The 19,492-nt window shown below is 43.4% G+C and overlaps 11 pseudogenes; all 11 read right to left on the bottom strand.

Annotated features, from left to right (window-relative positions):
* Positions 1-1,167: 1,167 nt before the first annotated feature.
* Positions 1,168-1,431, bottom strand: LOC130289491 (U2 spliceosomal RNA; annotated as a pseudogene).
* Positions 1,432-2,888: 1,457 nt separating this feature from the next.
* LOC130289702 (U2 spliceosomal RNA) lies at positions 2,889-3,159 on the bottom strand (annotated as a pseudogene).
* Positions 3,160-4,607: 1,448 nt separating this feature from the next.
* LOC130286130 (U2 spliceosomal RNA) lies at positions 4,608-4,873 on the bottom strand (annotated as a pseudogene).
* Positions 4,874-6,322: 1,449 nt separating this feature from the next.
* Positions 6,323-6,586, bottom strand: LOC130289350 (U2 spliceosomal RNA; annotated as a pseudogene).
* Positions 6,587-8,097: 1,511 nt separating this feature from the next.
* Positions 8,098-8,362, bottom strand: LOC130289548 (U2 spliceosomal RNA; annotated as a pseudogene).
* Positions 8,363-9,812: 1,450 nt separating this feature from the next.
* Positions 9,813-10,076, bottom strand: LOC130288699 (U2 spliceosomal RNA; annotated as a pseudogene).
* Positions 10,077-11,517: 1,441 nt separating this feature from the next.
* Positions 11,518-11,781, bottom strand: LOC130285918 (U2 spliceosomal RNA; annotated as a pseudogene).
* Positions 11,782-13,234: 1,453 nt separating this feature from the next.
* On the bottom strand, positions 13,235-13,498 carry LOC130289743 (U2 spliceosomal RNA; annotated as a pseudogene).
* A 1,470-nt stretch (positions 13,499-14,968) lies between these two features.
* LOC130289940 (U2 spliceosomal RNA) lies at positions 14,969-15,232 on the bottom strand (annotated as a pseudogene).
* A 1,435-nt stretch (positions 15,233-16,667) lies between these two features.
* LOC130288771 (U2 spliceosomal RNA) lies at positions 16,668-16,933 on the bottom strand (annotated as a pseudogene).
* Positions 16,934-18,385: 1,452 nt separating this feature from the next.
* LOC130288698 (U2 spliceosomal RNA) lies at positions 18,386-18,649 on the bottom strand (annotated as a pseudogene).
* Between the last annotated feature and the right edge of the window lie 843 nt (positions 18,650-19,492).

The raw sequence follows: 19,492 nt of genomic DNA, 5'->3' as shown, positions 1-19,492 counted from the left end.
ACACGCCTACCTTTGTTGCACATAGCTGCCTGCCTGTCTCTAGTTACCCCACTGGCTGTAGCTGCGTCCCTTCCGACATGGAATAACACCAACTGTAACGATAAACTGAAAATTAACAGTATAAACCTGCATCATTTTGGACTCTGGTATTTGCTAAATCCGGGTGACCTGACAATCGATGGTGGTGCCGCTGGTGATTCTGGCCTTCTTGGAATCTGTTGGGCCTATGTGTTAGCTCACACATCACTTGGGTATCCATGGTAACTACCACAACATGGTCATCTGCAGTTTACATCTAGCCCGTGGCATTGAATGGCATTTTAAAAGTGCTAAGGGTCCTGGTGCAATAATCCTCCCATGAGGATCAGCCTCAACGGCTTTGTAGATTGCACTCATGTCAGCAACTCCATATACATTTTTTTTTCTTCATGCTTCTTTCTTCATCCTTTTTTCTTTCTGTCATTCAGACTTTCATTCATTCGAACTCTCTCACTCACTTGCTTTAACTCATTTGTTCTCACTCACTCACTCACTCACTCAATCAATCACTCACTCACTCACTCTCACTCACTCTCACTCTCTCACTCACTCGCTCACTAAGTAAGTCTCTCTCTCTCTCTCTTTTTCTTTTTATATATATTTGTTTCCGTCTTCTTCTTCTTCTTCTTCTTCTTCAGACCCTGTCATAGCACTAATGCCTTTCCAATACCACCAGCAGATGGAGACACTCCATTGCAACATTGGTTGTGAGCAGCAGTTTCTAAAAACAAATGCCTCATGGCGGATTTCCCATCCATCAATGGATGATAAATTTTGTTTTTATCATTCACTGACCACAGAAACCAATGCATGGTCAAGCAACAGCAATGACACACCCTTGTGTATAGGCATGAGACCCTCACGTCATTTAACAGGATTCAGCACCACCCACAAGACAGCTACCTGTCATGTCATGTCAAACCTGCACAGGTGTGCTAGATTATTATTATTTAGTTTTATTTTATTTTTTTACACCAATCAGTGTGCAAACATGGTCATTAAAACGCTAAATGAATAGACGTTCATAAACCAGTCAGTGCAACTCATCATTTTGGTCTCCAATTCTCAAACTCAAATTCTCACCCACGGAGGATTAAATGAGAATCTTTCTTGTTTAACACTGGAATGGGGTGGTGCACTGTTCACTACCCAAAGATACTGCCACATCGGGTCAATGCATAGGGCGACAGAAGCAAGCTTCCAAATCAGCTCCCTTTCTCAAAAATCCATTTAATTTATGGTCCCCAGATAGGGAACGTATGTATCAGTATGTGCTCACAAGTCACCCAAGTGCAAGTATTCACACAAAAAAAAACGTGCCTCAGGATGCGATCTGTCGCAAGATCCTTTCTTTTTTTACACTTGATCTAAGCCAAAAGGCCTAGAGGGGATAACCGGGAAAGGGGTGGACCCAACCATGTCCCCTTCATGAGCACTCACATTACTCATAGGAATGGAAGGAAGGCTGGCAGCCAACCAGCCTCCCATACACTCTCTGGGTGGGTGGCAGTCAGCCACCCATACATACATACAGCACAGGCTAAACCCACATCATCACATAAAAAAAGGACAGGCGACCATTGCACTCTGATGGAGCATTTAGCAATGCAATCCATAGCCTGGCTTTTGCCTGAACCCCCATCATCCCTCCTCTTGCATATAAGACAATATTTCAGATCTGCATATGAAAACAACACGCCTACCTTTGTTGCACATAGCTGCCTGCCTGTCTCTAGTTACCCCACTGGCTGTAGCTGCGTCCCTTCCGACATGGAATAACACCAACTGTAACGATAAACTGAAAATTAACAGTATAAACCTGCATCATTTTGGACTCTGGTATTTGCTGAATCCGGGTGACCTGACAATCGATGGTGGTGCCGCTGGTGATTCTGGCCTTCTTGGAATCTGTTGGGCCTATGTGTTAGCTCACACATCACTTGGGTATCCATGGTAACTACCACAACATGGTCATCTGCAGTTTACATCTAGCCCGTGGCATTGAATGGCATTTTAAAAGTGCTAAGGGTCCTGGTGCAATAATCCTCCCATGAGGATCAGCCTCAACGGCTTTGTAGATTGCACTCATGTCAGCAACTCCATATACATTTTTTTTTCTTCATGCTTCTTTCTTCATCCTTTTTTCTTTCTGTCATTCAGACTTTCATTCATTCGATCTCTCTCACTCACTTGCTTTAACTCATTTGTTCTCACTCACTCACTCACTCAATCACTCACTCACTCACTCACTCACTCACTCTCACTCACTCTCACTCTCTCACTCACTCGCTCACTAAGTCAGTCTCTCTCTCTCTCTCTTTTTATATATATTTTTTTCCGTCTTCTTCTTCTTCTTCAGACCCTGTCATAGCACTAATGCCTTTCCAATACCACCAGCAGATGGAGACACTCCATTGCAACATTGGTTGTGAGCAGCAGTTTCTAAAAACAAATGCCTCATGGCGGATTTCCCATCCATCAATGGATGGTAAATTTTGTTTTTATCATTCACTGACCACAGAAACCAATGCATGGTCAAGCAACAGCAATGACACACCCTTGTGTATAGGCATGAGACCCTCACGTCATTTAACAGGATTCAGCACCACCCACAAGACAGCTACCTGTCATGTCATGTCAAACCTGCACAGGTGTGCTAGATTATTATTATTTAGTTTTATTTTATTTTTTTACACCAATCAGTGTGCAAACATGGTCATTAAAACGCTAAATGAATAGACGTTCATAAACCAGTCAGTGCAACTCATCATTTTGGTCTCCAATTCTCAAACTCAAATTCTCACCCACGGAGGATTAAATGAGAATCTTTCTTGTTTAACACTGGAATGGGGTGGTGCACTGTTCACTACCCGAAGATACTGCCACATCGGGTCAATGCATAGGGCAACAGAAGCAAGCTTCCAAATCAGCTACCTTTCTCAAAAATCCATTTAATTTATGGTCCCCAGATAGGGAACATATGTATCAGTATGTGCTCACAAGTCACCCAAGTGCAAGTATTCACACAAAAAAAAAAAAAACGTGCCTCAGGATGCGATCTGTCGCAAGATCCTTTCTTTTTTTTTACACTTGATCTAAGCCAAAAGGCCTAGAGGGGATAACCGGGAAAGGGGTGGACCCAACCATGTCCCCTTCATGAGCACTCACATTACTCATAGGAATGGAAGGAAGGCTGGCAGCCAACCAGCCTCCCATACACTCTCTGGGTGGGTGGCAGTCAGCCACCCATACATACATACAGCACAGGCTAAACCCACATCATCACTTAAAAAAAGGACAGGCGACCATTGCACTCTGATGGAGCATTTAGCAATGCAATCCATAGCCTGGCTTTTGCCTGAACCCCCATCACTCCTCCTCTTGCATATAAGACAATATTTCAGATCTGCATATGAAAACAACACGCCTACCTTTGTTGCACATAGCTGCCTGCCTGTCTCTAGTTACCCCACTGGCTGTAGCTGCGTCCCTTCCGACATGGAATAACACCAACTGTAACGATAAACTGAAAATTAACAGTATAAACCTGCTTCATTTTGGACTCTGGTATTTGCTAAATCCGGGTGACCTGACAATCGATGGTGGTGCCGCTGGTGATTCTGGCCTTCTTGGAATCTGTTGGGCCTATGTGTTAGCTCACACATCACTTGGGTATCCATGGTAACTACCACAACATGGTCATCTGCAGTTTACATCTAGCCTGTGGCATTGAATGGCATTTTAAAAGTGCTAAGGGTCCTGGTGCAATAATCCTCCCATGAGGATCAGCCTCAACGGCTTTGTAGATTGCACTCATGTCAGCAACTCCATATACATTTTTTTTTCTTCATGCTTCTTTCTTCATCCTTTTTTCTTTCTGTCATTCAGACTTTCATTCATTCGATCTCTCTCACTCACTTGCTTTAACTCATTTGTTCTCACTCACTCACTCACTCAATCACTCACTCACTCTCACTCTCTCACTCTCTCACTCACTCGCTCACTAAGTCAGTCTCTCTCTCTCTCTCTTTTTCTTTTTATATATATTTTTTTCCGTCTTCTTCTTCTTCTTCTTCAGACCCTGTCATAGCACTAATGCCTTTCCAATACCACCAGCAGATGGAGACACTCCATTGCAACATTGGTTGTGAGCAGCAGTTTCTAAAAACAAATGCCTCATGGCGGATTTCCCATCCATCAATGGATGGTAAATTTTGTTTTTATCATTCACTGACCACAGAAACCAATGCATGGTCAAGCAACAGCAATGACACACCCTTGTGTATAGGCATGAGACCCTCACGTCATTTAACAGGATTCAGCACCACCCACAAGACAGCTACCTGTCATGTCATGTCAATCCTGCACAGGTGTGCTAGATTATTATTATTTAGTTTTATTTTATTTTTTTACACCAATCAGTGTGCAAACATGGTCATTAAAACGCTAAATGAATAGACGTTCATAAACCAGTCAGTGCAACTCATCATTTTGGTCTCCAATTCTCAAACTCAAATTCTCACCCACGGAGGATTAAATGAGAATCTTTCTTGTTTAACACTGGAATGGGGTGGTGCACTGTTCACTACCCGAAGATACTGCCACATCGGGTCAATGCATAGGGCGACAGAAGCAAGCTTCCAAATCAGCTCCCTTTCTCAAAAATCCATTTAATTTATGGTCCCCAGATAGGGAACGTATGTATCAGTATGTGCTCACAAGTCACCCAAGTGCAAGTATTCACACAAAAAAAAAAACGTGCCTCAGGATGCAATCTGTCGCAAGATCATTTCTTTTTTTACACTTGATCTAAGCCAAAAGGCCTAGAGGGGATAACCGGGAAAGGGGTGGGCCCAACCATGTCCCCTTCATGAGCACTCACATTACTCATATGAATGGAAGGAAGGCTGGCAGCCAACCAGCCTCCCATACACTCTCTGGGTGGGTGGCAGTCAGCCACCCATACATACATACAGCACAGGCTAAACCCACATCATCACTTAAAAAAAGGACAGGCGACCATTGCACTCTGATGGAGCATTTAGCAATGCAATCCATAGCCTGGCTTTTGCCTGAACCCCCATCACTCCTCCTCTTGCATATAAGACAATATTTCAGATCTGCATATGAAAACAACACGCCTACCTTTGTTGCACATAGCTGCCTGCCTGTCTCTAGTTACCCCACTGGCTGTAGCTGCGTCCCTTCCGACATGGAATAACACCAACTGTAACGATAAACTGAAAATTAACAGTATAAACCTGCATCATTTTGGACTCTGGTATTTGCTAAATCCGGGTGACCTGACAATCGATGGTGGTGCCGCTGGTGATTCTGGCCTTCTTGGAATCTGTTGGGCCTATGTGTTAGCTCACACATCACTTGGGTATCCATGGTAACTACCACAACATGGTCATCTGCAGTTTACATCTAGCCCGTGGCATTGAATGGCATTTTAAAAGTGCTAAGGGTCCTGGTGCAATAATCCTCCCATGAGGATCAGCCTCAACGGCTTTGTAGATTGCACTCATGTCAGCAACTCCATATACATTTTTTTTTCTTCATGCTTCTTTCTTCATCCTTTTTTCTTTCTGTCATTCAGACTTTCATTCATTCGATCTCTCTCACTCACTTGCTTTAACTCATTTGTTCTCACTCACTCACTCACTCACTCACTCTCACTCACTCACTCTCACTCTCTCACTCACTCGCTCACTAAGTCAGTCTCTCTCTCTCTCTCTTTTTCTTTTTATATATATTTTTTTCCGTCTTCTTCTTCTTCTTCTTCTTCAGACCCTGTCATAGCACTAATGCCTTTCCAATACCACCAGCAGATGGAGACACTCCATTGCAACATTGGTTGTGAGCAGCAGTTTCTAAAAACAAATGCCTCATGGCGGATTTCCCATCCATCAATGGATGGTAAATTTTGTTTTTATCATTCACTGACCACAGAAACCAATGCATGGTCAAGCAACAGCAATGACACACCCTTGTGTATAGGCATGAGACCCTCACGTCATTTAACAGGATTCAGCACCACCCACAAGACAGCTACCTGTCATGTCATGTCAAACCTGCACAGGTGTGCTAGATTATTATTATTTAGTTTTATTTTATTTTTTTACACCAATCAGTGTGCAAACATGGTCATTAAAACGCTAAATGAATAGACGTTCATAAACCAGTCAGTGCAACTCATCATTTTGGTCTCCAATTCTCAAACTCAAATTCTCACCCACGGAGGATTAAATGAGAATCTTTCTTGTTTAACACTGGAATGGGGTGGTGCACTGTTCACTACCCGAAGATACTGCCACATCGGGTCAATGCATAGGGCGACAGAAGCAAGCTTCCAAATCAGCTCCCTTTCTCAAAAATCCATTTAATTTATGGTCCCCAGATAGGGAACGTATGTATCAGTATGTGCTCACAAGTCACCCAAGTGCAAGTATTCACACAAAAAAAAACGTGCCTCAGGATGCGATCTGTCGCAAGATCCTTTCTTTTTTTACACTTGATCTAAGCCAAATGGCCTAGAGGGGATAACCGGCAAAGGGGTGGACCCAACCATGTCCCCTTCATGAGCACTCACATTACTCATAGGAATGGAAGGAAGGCTGGCAGCCAACCAGCCTTCCATACACTCTCTGGGTGGGTGGCAGTCAGCCACCCATACATACATACATACAGCACAGGCTAAACCCACATCATCACTTAAAAAAAGGACAGGCGACCATTGCACTCTGATGGAGCATTTAGCAATGCAATCCATAGCCTGGCTTTTGCCTGAACCCCCATCACTCCTCCTCTTGCATATAAGACAATATTTCAGATCTGCATATGAAAACAACACGCCTACCTTTGTTGCACATAGCTGCCTGCCTGTCTCTAGTTACCCCACTGGATGTAGCTGCGTCCCTTCCGACATGGAATAACACCAACTGTAACGATAAACTGAAAATTAACAGTATAAACCTGCATCATTTTGGACTCTGGTATTTGCTAAATCCAGGTGACCTGACAATCGATGGTGGTGCCGCTGGTGATTCTGGCCTTCTTGGAATCTGTTGGGACTATGTGTTAGCTCACACATCACTTGGGTATCCATGGTAACTACCACAACATGGTCATCTGCAGTTTACATCTAGCCCGTGGCATTGAATGGCATTTTAAATGTGCTAAGGGTCCTGGTGCAATAATCCTCCCATGAGGATCAGCCTCAACGGCTTTGTAGATTGCACTCATGTCAGCAACTCCATATACATTTTTTTTTCTTCATGCTTCTTTCTTCATCCTTTTTTCTTTCTGTCATTCAGACTTTCATTCATTCGATCTCTCTCACTCACTTGCTTTAACTCATTTGTTCTCACTCACTCACTCAATCACTCACTCACTCAATCACTCACTCACTCACTCACTCACTCACTCTCACTCACTCTCACTCACTCTCACTCACTCTCACTCACTCTCACTCTCTCACTCACTCGCTCACTAAGTCAGTCTCTCTCTCTCTCTCTCTTTTTCTTTTTATATATATTTTTTTCCGTCTTCTTCTTCTTCTTCAGACCCTGTCATAGCACTAATGCCTTTCCAATACCACCAGCAGATGGAGACACTCCATTGCAACATTGGTTGTGAGCAGCAGTTTCTAAAAACAAATGCCTCATGGCGGATTTCCCATCCATCAATGGATGGTAAATTTTGTTTTTATCATTCACTGACCACAGAAACCAATGCATGGTCAAGCAACAGCAATGACACACCCTTGTGTATAGGCATGAGACCCTCACGTCATTTAACAGGATTCAGCACCACCCACAAGACAGCTACCTGTCATGTCATGTCAAACCTGCACATGTGTGCTAGATTATTATTATTTCGTTTTATTTTATTTTTTTACACCAATCAGTGTGCAAACATGGTCATTAAAACGCTAAATGAATAGACGTTCATAAACCAGTCAGTGCAACTCATCATTTTGGTCTCCAATTCTCAAACTCAAATTCTCACCCACGGAGGATTAAATGAGAATCTTTCTTGTTTAACACTGGAATGGGGTGGTGCACTGTTCACTACCCGAAGATACTGCCACATCGGGTCAATGCATAGGGCGACAGAAGCAAGCTTCCAAATCAGCTCCCTTTCTCAAAAATCCATTTAATTTATGGTCCCCAGATAGGGAACGTATGTATCAGTATGTGCTCACAAGTCACCCAAGTGCAAGTATTCACACAAAAAAAAAACGTGCCTCAGGATGCAATCTGTCGCAAGATCCTTTCTTTTTTTACACTTGATCTAAGCCAAAAAGCCTAGAGGGGATAACCGGGAAAGGGGTGGACCCAACCATGTCCCCTTCATGAGCACTCACATTACTCATAGGAATGGAAGGAAGGCTGGCAGCCAACCAGCCTCCCATACACTCTCTGGGTGGGTGGCAGTCAGCCACCCATACATACATACAGCACAGGCTAAACCCACATCATCACTTAAAAAAAGGACAGGCGACCATTGCACTCTGATGGAGCATTTAGCAATGCAATCCATAGCCTGGCTTTTGCCTGAACCCCCATCACTCCTCCTCTTGCATATAAGACAATATTTCAGATCTGCATATGAAAACAACACGCCTACCTTTGTTGCACATAGCTGCCTGCCTGTCTCTAGTTACCCCACTGGCTGTAGCTGCGTCCCTTCCGACATGGAATAACACCAACTGTAACGATAAACTGAAAATTAACAGTATAAACCTGCATCATTTTGGACTCTGGTATTTGCTAAATCCGGGTGACCTGACAATCGATGGTGGTGCCGCTGGTGATTCTGGCCTTCTTGGAATCTGTTGGGCCTATGTGTTAGCTCACACATCACTTGGGTATCCATGGTAACTACCACAACATGGTCATCTGCAGTTTACATCTAGCCCGTGGCATTGAATGGCATTTTAAATGTGCTAAGGGTCCTGGTGCAATAATCCTCCCATGAGGATCAGCCTCAACGGCTTTGTAGATTGCACTCATGTCAGCAACTCCATATACATTTTTTTTTCTTCATGCTTCTTTCTTCATCCTTTTTTCTTTCTGTCATTCAGACTTTCATTCATTCGATCTCTCTCACTCACTTGCTTTAACTCATTTGTTCTCTCTCACTCACTCACTCTCACTCACTCTCACTCTCTCACTCGCTCACTAAGTCAGTCTCTCTCTCTCTCTCTCTCTCTCTCTCTCTCTCTCTCTTTTTCTTTTTATATATATATATTTTTTTCCGTCTTCTTCTTCTTCAGACCCTGTCATAGCACTAATGCCTTTCCAATACCACCAGCAGATGGAGACACTCCATTGCAACATTGGTTGTGAGCAGCAGTTTCTAAAAACAAATGCCTCATGGCGGATTTCCCATCCATCAATGGATGGTAAATTTTGTTTTTATCATTCACTGACCACAGAAACAAATGCATGGTCAAGCAACAGCAATGACACACCCTTGTGTATAGGCATGAGACCCTCACGTCATTTAACAGGATTCAGCACCACCCACAAGACAGCTACCTGTCATGTCATGTCAAACCTGCACAGGTGTGCTAGATTATTATTATTTAGTTTTATTTTATTTTTTTACACCAATCAGTGTGCAAACATGGTCATTAAAACGCTAAATGAATAGACGTTCATAAACCAGTCAGTGCAACTCATCATTTTGGTCTCCAATTCTCAAACTCAAATTCTCACCCACGGAGGATTAAATGAGAATCTTTCTTGTTTAACACTGGAATGGGGTGGTGCACTGTTCACTACCCGAAGATACTGCCACATCGGGTCAATGCATAGGGCGACAGAAGCAAGCTTCCAAATCAGCTCCCTTTCACAAAAATCCATTTAATTTATGGTCCCCAGATAGGGAACGTATGTATCAGTATGTGCTCACAAGTCACCCAAGTGCAAGTATTCACACAAAAAAAAACGTGCCTCAGGATGCGATCTGTCGCAAGATCCTTTCTTTTTTTACACTTGATCTAAGCCAAAAGGCCTAGAGGGGATAACCGGGAAAGGGGTGGACCCAACCATGTCCCCTTCATGAGCACTCACATTACTCATAGGAATGGAAGGAAGGCTGGCAGCCAACCAGCCTCCCATACACTCTCTGGGTGGGTGGCAGTCAGCCACCCATACATACATACAGCACAGGCTAAACCCACATCATCACTTAAAAAAAGGACAGGCGACTATTGCACTCTGATGGAGCATTTAGCAATGCAATCCATAGCCTGGCTTTTGCCTGAACCCCCATCACTCCTCCTCTTGCATATAAGACAATATTTCAGATCTGCATATGAAAACAACACGCCTACCTTTGTTGCACATAGCTGCCTGCCTGTCTCTAGTTACCCCACTGGCTGTAGCTGCGTCCCTTCCGACATGGAATAACACCAACTGTAACGATAAACTGAAAATTAACAGTATAAACCTGCATCATTTTGGACTCTGGTATTTGCTAAATCCGGGTGACCTGACAATCGATGGTGGTGCCGCTGGTGATTCTGGCCTTCTTGGAATCTGTTGGGCCTATGTGTTAGCTCACACATCACTTGGGTATCCATGGTAACTACCACAACATGGTCATCTGCAGTTTACATCTAGCCCGTGGCATTGAATGGCATTTTAAAAGTGCTAAGGGTCCTGGTGCAATAATCCTCCCATGAGGATCAGCCTCAACGGCTTTGTAGATTGCACTCATGTCAGCAACTCCATATACATTTTTTTTTCTTCATGCTTCTTTCTTCATCCTTTTTTCTTTCTGTCATTCAGACTTTCATTCATTCGATCTCTCTCACTCACTTGCTTTAACTCATTTGTTCTCACTCACTCACTCACTCTCACTCTCTCACTCACTCGCTCACTAAGTCAGTCTCTCTCTCTCTCTCTTTTTCTTTTTATATATATTTTTTCCGTTTTCTTCTTCTTCTTCTTCTTCTTCTTCTTCTTCTTCAGACCCTGTCATAGCACTAATGCCTTTCCAATACCACCAGCAGATGGAGACACTCCATTGCAACATTGGTTGTGAGCAGCAGTTTCTAAAAACAAATGCCTCATGGCGGATTTCCCATCCATCAATGGATGGTAAATTTTGTTTTTATCATTCACTGACCACAGAAACCAATGCATGGTCAAGCAACAGCAATGACACACCCTTGTGTATAGGCATGAGACCCTCACGTCATTTAACAGGATTCAGCACCACCCACAAGACAGCTACCTGTCATGTCATGTCAAACCTGCACAGGTGTGCTAGATTATTATTATTTAGTTTAATTTAATTTTTTTACACCAATCAGTGTGCAAACATGGTCATTAAAACGCTAAATGAATAGATGTTCATAAACCAGTCAGTGCAACTCATCATTTTGGTCTCCAATTCTCAAACTCAAATTCTCACCCACGGAGGATTAAATGAGAATCTTTCTTGTTTAACACTGGAATGGGGTGGTGCACTGTTCACTACCCGAAGATACTGCCACATCGGGTCAATGCATAGGGCGACAGAAGCAAGCTTCCAAATCAGCTCCCTTTCTCAAAAATCCATTTAATTTATGGTCCCCAGATAGGGAACGTATGTATCAGTATGTGCTCACAAGTCACCCAAGTGCAAGTATTCACACAAAAAAAAACGTGCCTCAGGATGCGATCTGTCGCAAGATCCTTTCTTTTTTTACACTTGATCTAAGCCAAAAGGCCTAGAGGGGATAACCGGGAAAGGGGTGGACCCAACCATGTCCCCTTCATGAGCACTCACATTACTCATAGGAATGGAAGGAAGGCTGGCAGCCAACCAGCCTCCCATACACTCTCTGGGTGGGTGGCAGTCAGCCACCCATACATACATACAGCACAGGCTAAACCCACATCATCACTTAAAAAAAGGACAGGCGGCCATTGCACTCTGATGGAGCATTTAGCAATGCAATCCATAGCCTGGCTTTTGCCTGAACCCCCATCACTCCTCCTCTTGCATATAAGACAATATTTCAGATCTGCATATGAAAACAACACGCCTACCTTTGTTGCACATAGCTGCCTGCCTGTCTCTAGTTACCCCACTGGCTGTAGCTGCGTCCCTTCCGACATGGAATAACACCAACTGTAACGATAAACTGAAAATTAACAGTAAAAACCTGCATCATTTTGGACTCTGGTATTTGCTAAATCCGGGTGACCTGACAATCTATGGTGGTGCCGCTGGTGATTCTGGCCTTCTTGGAATCTGTTGGGCCTATGTGTTAGCTCACACATCACTTGGGTATCCATGGTAACTACCACAACATGGTCATCTGCAGTTTACATCTAGCCCGTGGCATTGAATGGCATTTTAAAAGTGCTAAGGGTCCTGGTGCAATAATCCTCCCATGAGGATCAGCCTCAACGGCTTTGTAGATTGCACTCATGTCAGCAACTCCATATACATTTTTTTTTCTTCATGCTTCTTTCTTCATCCTTTTTTCTTTCTGTCATTCAGACTTTCATTCATTCGATCTCTCTCACTCACTTGCTTTAACTCATTTGTTCTCACTCACTCACTCACTCACTCACTCTCACTCACTCTCACTCACTCTCACTCTCTCACTCACTCGCTCACTAAGTCAGTCTCTCTCTCTCTCTCTCTCTTTTTCTTTTTATATATATTTTTTTCCGTCTTCTTCTTCTTCTTCAGACCCTGTCATAGCACTAATGCCTTTCCAATACCACCAGCAGATGGAGACACTCCATTGCAACATTGGTTGTGAGCAGCAGTTTCTAAAAACAAATGCCTCATGGCGGATTTCCCATCCATCAATGGATGGTAAATTTTGTTTTTATCATTCACTGACCACAGAAACCAATGCATGGTCAAGCAACAGCAATGACACACCCTTGTGTATAGGCATGAGACCCTCACGTCATTTAACAGGATTCAGCACCACCCACAAGACAGCTACCTGTCATGTCATGTCAAACCTGCACAGGTGTGCTAGATTATTATTATTTAGTTTTATTTTATTTTTTTACACCAATCAGTGTGCAAACATGGTCATTAAAACGCTAAATGAATAGACGTTCATAAACCAGTCAGTGCAACTCATCATTTTGGTCTCCAATTCTCAAACTCAAATTCTCACCCACGGAGGATTAAATGAGAATCTTTCTTGTTTAACACTGGAATGGGGTGGTGCACTGTTCACTACCCGAAGATACTGCCACATCGGGTCAATGCATAGGGCGACAGAAGCAAGCTTCCAAATCAGCTCCCTTTCTCAAAAATCCATTTAATTTATGGTCCCCAGATAGGGAACGTATGTATCAGTATGTGCTCACAAGTCACCCAAGTGCAAGTATTCACACAAAAAAAAACGTGCCTCAGGATGCGATCTGTCGCAAGATCCTTTCTTTTTTTACACTTGATCTAAGCCAAAAGACCTAGAGGGGATAACCGGGAAAGGGGTGGACCCAACCATGTCCCCTTCATGAGCACTCACATTACTCATAGGAATGGAAGGAAGGCTGGCAGCCAACCAGCCTCCCATACACTCTCTGGGTGGGTGGCAGTCAGCCACCCATACATACATACAGCACAGGCTAAACCCACATCATCACTTAAAAAAAGGACAGGCGACCATTGCACTCTGATGGAGCATTTAGCAATGCAATCCATAGCCTGGCTTTTGCCTGAACTCCCATCACTCCTCCTCTTGCATATAAGACAATATTTCAGATCTGCATATGAAAACAACACGCCTACCTTTGTTGCACATAGCTGCCTGCCTGTCTCTAGTTACCGCACTGGCTGTAGCTGCGTCCCTTCCGACATGGAATAACACCAACTGTAACGATAAACTGAAAATTAACAGTATAAACCTGCATCATTTTGGACTCTGGTATTTGCTGAATCCGGGTGACCTGACAATCGATGGTGGTGCCGCTGGTGATTCTGGCCTTCTTGGAATCTGTTGGGCCTATGTGTTAGCTCACACATCACTTGGGTATCCATGGTAACTACCACAACATGGTCATCTGCAGTTTACATCTAGCCCGTGGCATTGAATGGCATTTTAAAAGTGCTAAGGGTCCTGGTGCAATAATCCTCCCATGAGGATCAGCCTCAACGGCTTTGTAGATTGCACTCATGTCAGCAACTCCATATACATTTTTTTTTCTTCATGCTTCTTTCTTCATCCTTTTTTCTTTCTGTCATTCAGACTTTCATTCATTCGATCTCTCTCACTCACTTGCTTTAACTCATTTGTTCTCACTCACTCACTCACTCACTCAATCACTCACTCACTCATTCACTCTCACTCACTCTCACTCTCTCACTCACTCGCTCACTAAGTCAGTCTCTCTCTCTCTCTCTCTTTTTCTTTTTATATATATTTTTTTCCGTCTTCTTCTTCTTCTTCTTCTTCTTCTGACCCTGTCATAGCACTAATGCCTTTCCAATACCACCAGCAGATGGAGACACTCCATTGCAACATTGGTTGTGAGCAGCAGTTTCTAAAAACAAATGCCTCATGGCGGATTTCCCATCCATCAATGGATGGTAAATTTTGTTTTTATCATTCACTGACCACAGAAACCAATGCATGGTCAAGCAACAGCAATGACACACCCTTGTGTATAGGCATGAGACCCTCACGTCATTTAACAGGATTCAGCACCACCCACAAGACAGCTACCTGTCATGTCATGTCAAACCTGCACAGGTGTGCTAGATTATTATTATTTAGTTTTATTTTATTTTTTTACACCAATCAGTGTGCAAACATGGTCATTAAAACGCTAAATGAATAGACGTTCATAAACCAGTCAGTGCAACTCATCATTTTGGTCTCCAATTCTCAAACTCAAATTCTCACCCACGGAGGATTAAATGAGAATCTTTCTTGTTTAACACTGGAATGGGGTGGTGCACTGTTCACTACCCGAAGATACTGCCACATCAGGTCAATGCATAGGGCGACAGAAGCAAGATTCCAAATCAGCTCCCTTTCTCAAAAAACCATTTAATTTATGGTCCCCAGATAGGGAACGTATGTATCAGTATGTGCTCACAAGTCACCCAAGTGCAAGTATTCACACAAAAAAAAACGTGCCTCAGGATGCGATCTGTCGCAAGATCCTTTCTTTTTTTACACTTGATCTAAGCCAAAAGGCCTAGAGGGGATAACCGGGAAAGGGGTGGACCCAACCATGTCCCCTTCATGAGCACTCACATTACTCATAGGAATGGAAGGAAGGCTGGCAGCCAACCAGCTTCCCATACACTCTCTGGGTGGGTGGCAGTCAGCCACCCATACATACATACAGCACAGGCTAAACCCACATCATCACTTAAAAAAAGGACAGGCGACCATTGCACTCTGATGGAGCATTTAGCAATGCAATCCATAGCCTGGCTTTTGCCTGAACTCCCATCACTCCTCCTCTTGCATATAAGACAATATTTCAGATCTGCATATGAAAACAACACGCCTACCTTTGTTGCACATAGCTGCCTGCCTGTCTCTAGTTACCGCACTGGCTGTAGCTGCGTCCCTTCCGACATGGAATAACACCAACTGTAACGATAAACTGAAAATTAACAGTATAAACCTGCATCATTTTGGACTCTGGTATTTGCTGAATCCGGGTGACCTGACAATCGATGGTGGTGCCGCTGGTGATTCTGGCCTTCTTGGAATCTGTTGGGCCTATGTGTTAGCTCACACATCACTTGGGTATCCATGGTAACTACCACAACATGGTCATCTGCAGTTTACATCTAGCCCGTGGCATTGAATGGCATTTTAAAAGTGCTAAGGGTCCTGGTGCAATAATCCTCCCATGAGGATCAGCCTCAACGGCTTTGTAGATTGCACTCATGTCAGCAACTCCATATACATTTTTTTTTCTTCATGCTTCTTTCTTCATCCTTTTTTCTTTCTGTCATTCAGACTTTCATTCATTCGATCTCTCTCACTCACTTGCTTTAACTCATTTGTTCTCACTCACTCACTCAATCACTCACTCACACTCTCTCACTCACTCGCTCACTAAGTCAGTCTCTCTCTCTCTCTCTTTTTCTTTTTATATATATTTTTTTCCGTCTTCTTCTTCTTCTTCTTCTTCAGACCCTGTCATAACACTAATGCCTTTCCAATACCACCAGCAGATGGAGACACTCCATTGCAACATTGGTTGTGAGCAGCAGTTTCTAAAAACAAATGCCTCATGGCGGATTTCCCATCCATCAATGGATGGTAAATTTTGTTTTTATCATTCACTGACCACAGAAACCAATGCATGGTCAAGCAACAGCAATGACACACCCTTGTGTATAGGCATGAGACCCTCACGTCATTTAACAGGATTCAGCACCACCCACAAGACAGCTACCTGTCATGTCATGTCAAACCTGCACAGGTGTGCTAGATTATTATTATTTAGTTTTATTTTATTTTTTTACACCAATCAGTGTGCAAACATGGTCATTAAAACGCTAAATGAATAGACGTTCATAAACCAGTCAGTGCAACTCATCATTTTGGTCTCCAATTCTCAAACTCAAATTCTCACCCACGGAGGATTAAATGAGAATCTTTCTTGTTTAACACTGGAATGGGGTGGTGCACTGTTCACTACCCGAAGATACTGCCACATCGGGTCAATGCATAGGGTGACAGAAGCAAGCTTCCAAATCAGCTCCCTTTCTCAAAAATCCATTTAATTTATGGTCCCCAGATAGGGAACGTATGTATCAGTATGTGCTCACAAGTCACCCAAGTGCAAGTATTCACACAAAAAAAAAAACGTGCCTCAGGATGCGATCTGTCACAAGATCCTTTCTTTTTTTACACTTGATCTAAGCCAAAAGGCCTAGAGGGGATAACCGGGAAAGGGGTGGACCCAACCATGTCCCCTTCATGAGCACTCACATTACTCATAGGAATGGAAGGAAGGCTGGCAGCCAACCAGCCTCCCATACACTCTCTGGGTGGGTGGCAGTCAGCCACCCATACATACATACAGCACAGGCTAAACCCACATCATCACTTAAAAAAAGGACAGGCGACCATTGCACTCTGATGGAGCATTTAGCAATGCAATCCATAGCCTGGCTTTTGCCTGAACCCCCATCACTCCTCCTCTTGCATATAAGACAATATTTCAGATCTGCATATGAAAACAACACGCCTACCTTTGTTGCACATAGCTGCCTGCCTGTCTCTAGTTACCCCACTGGCTGTAGCTGCGTCCCTTCCGACATGGAATAACACCAACTGTAACGATAAACTGAAAATTAACAGTATAAACCTGCATCATTTTGGACTCTGGTATTTGCTAAATCCGGGTGACCTGACAATCGATGGTGGTGCCGCTGGTGATTCTGGCCTTCTTGGAATCTGTTGGGCCTATGTGTTAGCTCACACATCACTTGGGTATCCATGGTAACTACCACAACATGGTCATCTGCAGTTTACATCTAGCCCGTGGCATTGAATGGCATTTTAAATGTGCTAAGGGTCCTGGTGCAATAATCCTCCCATGAGGATCAGCCTCAACGGCTTTGTAGATTGCACTCATGTCAGCAACTCCATATACATTTTTTTTTCTTCATGCTTCTTTCTTCATCCTTTTTTCTTTCTGTCATTCAGACTTTCATTCATTCGATCTCTCTCACTCACTTGCTTTAACTCATTTGTTCTCACTCACTCACTCACTCTCACTCACTCTCACTCTCTCACTCGCTCACTAAGTCAGTCTCTCTCTCTCTCTCTCTCTCTCTCTCTCTCTCTCTCTCTTTTTCTTTTTATATATATATATTTTTTTCCGTCTTCTTCTTCTTCAGACCCTGTCATAGCACTAATGCCTTTCCAATACCACCAGCAGATGGAGACACTCCATTGCAACATTGGTTGTGAGCAGCAGTTTCTAAAAACAAATGCCTCATGGCGGATTTCCCATGCATCAATGGATGGTAAATTTTGTTTTTATCATTCACTGACCACAGAAACAAATGCATGGTCAAGCAACAGCAATGACACACCCTTGTGTATAGGCATGAGACCCTCACGTCATTTAACAGGATTCAGCACCACCCACAAGACAGCTACCTGTCATGTCATGTCAAACCTGCACAGGTGTGCTAGATTATTATTATTTAGTTTTATTTTATTTTTTTACACCAATCAGTGTGCAAACATGGTCATTAAAACGCTAAATGAATAGACGTTCATAAACCAGTCAGTGCAACTCATCATTTTGGTCTCCAATTCTCAAACTCAAATTCTCACCCACGGAGGATTAAATGAGAATCTTTCTTGTTTAACACTGGAATGGGGTGGTGCACTGTTCACTACCCGAAGATACTGCCACATCGGGTCAATGCATAGGGCGACAGAAGCAAGCTTCCAAATCAGCTCCCTTTCACAAAAATCCATTTAATTTATGGTCCCCAGATAGGGAACGTATGTATCAGTATGTGCTCACAAGTCACCCAAGTGCAAGTATTCACACAAAAAAAAACGTGCCTCAGGATGCGATCTGTCGCAAGATCCTTTCTTTTTTTACACTTGATCTAAGCCAAAAGGCCTAGAGGGGATAACCGGGAAAGGGGTGGACCCAACCATGTCCCCTTCATGAGCACTCACATTACTCATAGGAATGGAAGGAAGGCTGGCAGCCAACCAGCCTCCCATACACTCTCTGGGTGGGTGGCAGTCAGCCACCCATACATACATACAGCACAGGCTAAACCCACATCATCACTTAAAAAAAGGACAGGCGACTATTGCACTCTGATGGAGCATTTAGCAATGCAATCCATAGCCTGGCTTTTGCCTGAACCCCCATCACTCCTCCTCTTGCATATAAGACAATATTTCAGATCTGCATATGAAAACAACACGCCTACCTTTGTTGCACATAGCTGCCTGCCTGTCTCTAGTTACCCCACTGGCTGTAGCTGCGTCCCTTCCGACATGGAATAACACCAACTGTAACGATAAACTGAAAATTAACAGTATAAACCTGCATCATTTTGGACTCTGGTATTTGCTAAATCCGGGTGACCTGACAATCGATGGTGGTGCCGCTGGTGATTCTGGCCTTCTTGGAATCTGTTGGGCCTATGTGTTAGCTCACACATCACTTGGGTATCCATGGTAACTACCACAACATGGTCATCTGCAGTTTACATCTAGCCCGTGGCATTGAATGGCATTTTAAAAGTGCTAAGGGTCCTGGTGCAATAATCCTCCCATGAGGATCAGCCTCAACGGCTTTGTAGATTGCACTCATGTCAGCAACTCCATATACATTTTTTTTTCTTCATGCTTCTTTCTTCATCCTTTTTTCTTTCTGTCATTCAGACTTTCATTCATTCGATCTCTCTCACTCACTTGCTTTAACTCATTTGTTCTCACTCACTCACTCACTCTCACTCT

This window comes from Hyla sarda, chromosome 8 (genome assembly GCF_029499605.1).
Source record: "Hyla sarda isolate aHylSar1 chromosome 8, aHylSar1.hap1, whole genome shotgun sequence".
NCBI classification, from domain to species: domain Eukaryota; kingdom Metazoa; phylum Chordata; class Amphibia; order Anura; family Hylidae; genus Hyla; species Hyla sarda.
This window is presented reverse-complemented; position numbering and strand designations above follow the sequence as displayed.